Source organism: Pituophis catenifer, unplaced genomic scaffold (assembly GCF_029215685.1).
Source record: "Pituophis catenifer annectens isolate HBS135680 unplaced genomic scaffold, rPitCat1.0.hap2 SCAF_4, whole genome shotgun sequence".
NCBI classification, from domain to species: Eukaryota; Metazoa; Chordata; class Lepidosauria; order Squamata; family Colubridae; genus Pituophis; species Pituophis catenifer.
In genome coordinates this window covers 14,634,422-14,640,421 of record NW_027256884.1, presented here as the reverse complement: position 1 = coordinate 14,640,421, position 6,000 = coordinate 14,634,422, and positions in this window count along the sequence as shown.

The window sequence follows — 6,000 nt, the reverse complement described above, 5'->3', positions numbered from 1 at the left end:
GTAAACTGCTTACACAGGGCTGTAAAGCACTGTAAAGTGGTATATAAGTAAGTGCTATTGCTATTGCTACTCCAGCGGTTCGAGCCCGGCTCTGTGAGAAGGAGTAAACTCCTGTCGCTCAATCCCTAGCTCTTGCTCACACAGGAGTTCAAAAGCATGCAATATTGCTAGTAGATAACTGGGTACCACTTCGGTAGGAAAAATCTGGCTGTGTTCATGTGTGCGAGGCATCGTGGCACAAGGCAAGGCGAGGAGACACCGGCGGAGGAGCCTGGAAGGACCAGGAACCCGAGCACCGCTAGCTGATTGGTGTAAACATAGTTTTCCCCTTGCAGTGCATCAAGGAGATTCACACAAATGCTGGACACAATGAACTAGCAATCCAGGCTCTCAGGTCTGCATTGTGTGCCTAGCATGTATAGATTTCCCTGACATTGTATGCCATACTCTAAATAAATAAATAAATGAGGGAGAAGCTGGTTTGTTTCAATTCAGCTGCACCCTTCTATCAAAAACCATAAGTGGGAGAGCCATCTAATGTACACCACGGACTGTTAACATCAACAGCAGCATGAGTTGTCAACTTTTTTTCTACTTAATTTGCATTAATAAAGTGTCACTTAAAAAAAAACCTCTGTGACATACAGTATAACAATGATTATATTGGGGTTCATACAATAACATCATCCCACTGTTTTCCTGCTCTCAGCTGGTGTTATTCTTTCTTCATTCCTGTGTCGTCCAGAAACACTTGGCCTGTGGCACCCATCAACCTGCCTATACACGAGAAAAGTTGTATTGTTATTTCATCTACAGTTGATTTACTATCAAAGAATTCTGACCAGTTTTCCTAAATTTGGTCATAAATAGCTGGCCAGGCTGAGAAATGGTTGATATCATAAGAAGGAGACCATTGATTTTAAAAAAAGCATTTATTTGAGATGTGAAAGGGTAGTTTATTTATTTATTTTTTTGTATGAAAAATATAAGCAATGACCAGGACAATCGGAGTTGCTAAATTTTGGGCTTTCCCATTTTTCCCTTAAAAACTACTCAGATTATGCTTACTATTTTCTTTATTGTCAACAGGATTTACTATGGATAGAAGCCTCAAAGGTAGCAGGAGCTGAAATCCCCTAGATCTCCTTGGCTTCAGAAATGATCTAACACTTGCAAAGAACCTCACATGGATTTGAAGTTCCAACCAGAGTGATGGAAATCAATAGCTTGGCTCGCTGTACTAAAATATCATGATCTCGTGGGTGTTCCGGACAGCTAGTAGACTCAAGCTACACAAGAATAGGAGGTTCTCCAGTGCAAGCTTCATCAAAAAAAATGAAGCAACTGTGCAGCGAGTTCACTGAAATTGTTCACTAGAATGCCTCCTGCTGGCGTTCCAGATCAGGCTCGTATTCTATCAGTGGGAAGGGTTTCCTAGTCTCCCGCCACCTTCATTTCATACATCTTTTAATATGAAACTGGGACCTTCTGAAACTGGTGTCCATATCTCATCCTTAACTATTTGCATGCACCAAGGATGATTCTCCTTCTCCTTCTCCTTCTCCTTCTCCTTCTCCTTCTCCTTCTCCTTCTCCTTCTCCTTCTCCTTCTCCTTCTCCTTCTCCTTCTCCTTCTCCTTCTCCTTCTCCTTCTCCTTCTCCTCCTCCTCCTCCTCCTCCTCCTGCTCCTCCTCCTCCTCTTCTTCTTCTTCTTCTTCTTCTTCTTCTTCTTCTTCTTCTTCTTCTTCTTCTTCTTCTTCTTCTTCTTCTTCTTCTTCTTCTTCTTCTTCTTCTTCTTCTTCTTCTTCTTCTCCTCCTCCTCCTCCTCCTCCTCCTCCTCCTCCTCCTCCTCCTCCCCCCCTCCTCCTCCTCCTCCTCCCCCACTTCCTCCTCCTCCCCCACTTCCTCCTCCTCCCCCACTTCCTCCTCCTCTTCCTTTTCTTCAGATTGCTACCAAATGAAACAGGAAACTCTTTCCCAATGCATATGACCAACGTTTATCAAGAGCCGTTTTAAACCATGTGCTTGAAGTAGATGTTTCTGCCACGTGTTATTAATCTGCTGTATTTCCGTTCTGCTAAGGACAGCAAAAAAACCTGTTCCTGAGGCTTCTTCTTCTTCTGCAAAGCGTAGCCCACAAATTCCTTTAAATGCTTCTGCTATAATTTTGAAAGTGAATGACTATCTTTAGCCTCCATCATCCTGTTATGGGGCTTTAGATGACTCAAGATATATTATCTGTTTAAACCTTCACCAAATTCTCTCCCCAGCAATATTCCTTTCCTTCAACAAAGCAGCTCTATAGTGACCAGACCCTCAAGTCTGGGACTCGGCTGCCTGGCTAGGTGGGAAAACCCTTCTTTGAGATCCTGAAGAGCCATGGTTAGTAGGGGAACTCATGGTCCTAATTCCCACTAAGTGGCACAGAAAGCTGCTCGTTCAAGTCTAGATTTAATGTGCATAGAAGACTCTGCGGATGTCACAAAATATGCCATCCAGCCTATAGAATGAGCCTATGAGCCACAGTGGTGCAGTATTTAGAGTGCAGTACTGCAGGCTACTTTTGCTACTGCTGACTGCCTGCAATTTGGCAGTTCAAATCTTACCAGACTCACCTTCCATCCTTCCGAGGTAAAATGAGGACTCAAATTGTTGGGGGCAATATGCCGACTCTGTAAACCGGTTAGAGAGGGCTGTAAAACACTGTAAAGCGGCATATAAATCTAAGTGCTATTGCTATGAGAGCCAGACCATGGGTGAAATCCAGCAGGTTCTGGAGAACCGGTAGCAGAAATTTTGAGTAGTTCAGAGAACCGGCAAATACCACCTCTGGCTGGTCCCAGAGTGGAATGAGAATGTAGATTTTGAAATATCCTTCCCCCACGAGTGGGGAAGGAATGGGGATTTTGCAGTATCCTTCCCCTGGAGTGGGGTGGAAATGGAGATTTTGCAGAATCCTTCCCCTGCCACGCCCACCAAGCTACACCACACCCACCAAGCCACACCCACACAACCGGTAGTAAAAAAATTTGAATTTCACCACTGAGCCAGACCCTTTTGAATCTGAATATGGGACTCAGGCTTGAGATACAACGAAAACTAATGGGAGGACCTATAGGCTTAGAAGATGTCACTTGCTGTGGAGATTTCACCCTGTTGGACCTGCGGTTGAAATAAATATGAATGTTTCTGAAATGAAAAAGCAAATAGAAGAATTTGATCTACCATTCTACTTGAATCTATTCACCAGAAATCTTAAGAACACTAAATCTCCTTAAATATCTAGCTGGAGACCTATCTATCCTGGCTTTGATTTCAATCCTTCTTGGACTTCACGGTCACAAAAGCAAATCTCCTCGATAAACAATAAACTTCATGCATTTCTTCCAGGGCTGGAGAAAATAAAAAAGGAAAGAAATTTGGTCGGAGAGACCATCGAATCATCAGTAATCATGCAGGCTGTATGTTGAGGAACATTTGGTGAAGAGAACAAAGAGTTTTTGGGGCTGTATCTATGTTTAATTAATTAATTAATTAATTAATTAATTAATTAATTAATCAATCAAATTTCTATGCCGCCCAACTCCCAAGGGACTCTGGGTGGTTTACAGCAAAAAAATAATACAACAAAGAACATAGGAAAATTATTAAAAAACATTATAAAAACATTTTAAAAACATTAAAAATCCATGCACACCATTCATGGCCAGATCTTGCAAGATTGCAACACCGAGATCAACGGCCCCAGGACTGCTGGAAAAGCCAGGTCTTCACCGCTTTCTGGAAAGCCAATAAGGTGGGGGTAGTCCGGATCTCAGGAGGTAACTGGTTCCAGAGAGTTGGGGCAGCCACAGAGAAGGCCCTCCTCTGCGGGCCCGCCAGCCGGCATTGTTTAGCTGACGGGACCCAGAGGAGACCAACTCTGTGGGATCTTACTGGTCGCTGGGAGCAATGCGGTAGAAGGCGGTCTCGAAGATAGCCTGGCCCTGAGCCATGTAGGGCTTTAAAGGTAATAACCAACACCTTGAATTGTGCCCGGAGACCAATAGGAAGCCAGTGCAGCTTGCGGAGAATTGGTGTAATGTGGGTGTATCTAGGTGCACCCACGACAGCTTGTGCAGCTGCATTCTGGACCAACTGTAGTCTCCGAACACTCTTCAAGGGTAGCCCCATGTAGAGGGTGTTGCAATAGTCTAACCGTGAGGTGACAAGGGCATGAGTGACTGTGAGGAGAGCCTCCTAATCCAAGTAGGGTCGCAATTGGTGCACCAGGTGAACCTGTGCAAAGGTCCCCCTAGCTACAGCTGCCAGATGTTGCTCTAATCTTAGCTGTGAGTCTAGGAGGACACCCAAATTGCGAGCCCATTCTGAGGGGGACAATTTCTCCCCACCCCCAGAACCAAGGATGGACAGTCGACATAGTCTTTAGGAGGCAATACCCACAACCACTCCGTCTTGTCTGGGTTAAGCTTCTTTTCTGCAGAAGGTCTAGCAGATCGGCATATGTGTGTGTGTTTTGCCAGAAGTCTGTTTTTGAGTTGTTCTCTGTATTTCCTATCTAAGCTAACTTTAATGATTGCATAGGTACAACCAAGCTCCTTGAAGCATACCCAATTAAACACAAGCACAGTCAGAGAGCATGTTCCCCCCCTTTCTTTGGTTTTACATAAAGTACAGTTATTTTAGAAGAACAGATTGTGCCAGATTCTGAGTTGACTGATAGGCATCCGGTGGCTTTTAATAATACCTCTCCTAGGATTCGTGATCACCGTGATATTTATCCAGCAAATTTTTCATGCGGATTTTAAGAAAGATACTGAATAGTAGATTGATTGGAGTCTAAAATGTTGGGTGAAGAAATATTTTAGAAACAAAATCAAAACAGCAACATAAGTTATTTTCACCGTGGCAGGCATTCTATCCCTGTGAGACGCTTAAAAATATCATTCCTCTTCAGTTTAATTACGTTCAGGCATTAAAAAATTGTGTGGGATACGAAGAAGAAGAATTGTCCTTCTGTGGATCTTAGAAGTTGCTTCCATTTTTTTTTTAATTTCCTGCAATTAGATTGCTCTGCTCCCTCTTCTGCTATATTAAGAATATCAATTTGTAGTCCTGGTTTTATCCAGAGTTTAAGCTAATTTACTTCATGATTAGCAAAACATCTTGTTAAAAAGATCTACAGTTTTGAATATCAGGTATATCAAAAAAAAAAAAAGATTTTATAAAACATGCTATTTCCTTTGATCAGTAACTGGCAGTGTTTGCTTAAATCTCCATTTTATTTCTAGTCCTAATATTTTTACTTACAAAAATTCTCAACATATGCGATTAAGACTTCATACAGTAACACATTTTTATTTTTATTTTTATCAACCGTATCGATCACCAGCATTATTCCTGGTTCATTTTAATAAACATTCAAAGTAACCTGCAACATACTCAAGGTGCAAAATGTTCTTTGGAAGAAAGGAGTAGTAATCAAGATGGTAATCCAGGGTGTTTTTTTTTTTTTAAAAAAAAGAACACAAACACCCTTAAGATACATGAGGTACTAGTGAAAAGTGTTTGTTCAGGTTAAAATAAACAGGAACGTAAATGTAAATAAATGTAGAGGCTATTGCAAAAACTGAGATATTAAACACTGTAAAACAAAGAAATAAATTTATGGAATTAAAAACAACCATGCCCATTGTGATTTGACCACTAAGTAATTGTCAGAAGCATTCTCAGTGATGCAAGCTATGTAAGATAGGTAGGCTGACGATAAAAAGGCCAATGCAAAATAAGTGGAAATTGTAATTTATGTATTACTCCCTATTCTTAAAAAACCAACATGTCTAACGTTGATCTGTTGTTCCAGGGGAGACAGAGAACAAGAAAATACTCTGTTTCAAGGGATAGCAAGAGACTGAAGCAGTGGAGGGTTTCAAATTTTTTTACTACCGGTTCTGTGGGTGTGGCTTGGGCGTGGCATGGCTTGGTGGGCGTGGCTTGGTGA